Here is a 211-nt window from a genome sequence, read left to right as displayed (position 1 = left end):
TCTGAGTCCGTGGGAGCAGGCATGGGCCCTCCCCCGGGTGGCTGTGAAGATGGAGAGGGACGAGCTTGGCCCAGGGCTTCCCACCTCTGAGTCCGTGGGAGCAGGCATGGGCCCTCCCCCGGTGGCTGTGAAGATGGAGAGGGACGAGCTTGGGCCAGGGCTTCCCACCTCTGAGTCCGTGGGAGCAGGCATGGGCCCTCCCCCGGGTGGC

The sequence above is a fragment of the Bison bison genome, unplaced genomic scaffold, assembly GCF_000754665.1.
Source record: "Bison bison bison isolate TAMUID 2011002044 unplaced genomic scaffold, Bison_UMD1.0 scf7180017864236, whole genome shotgun sequence".
In the NCBI taxonomy this organism is placed as follows: domain Eukaryota; kingdom Metazoa; phylum Chordata; class Mammalia; order Artiodactyla; family Bovidae; genus Bison; species Bison bison.
This window is presented reverse-complemented; position numbering follows the sequence as displayed.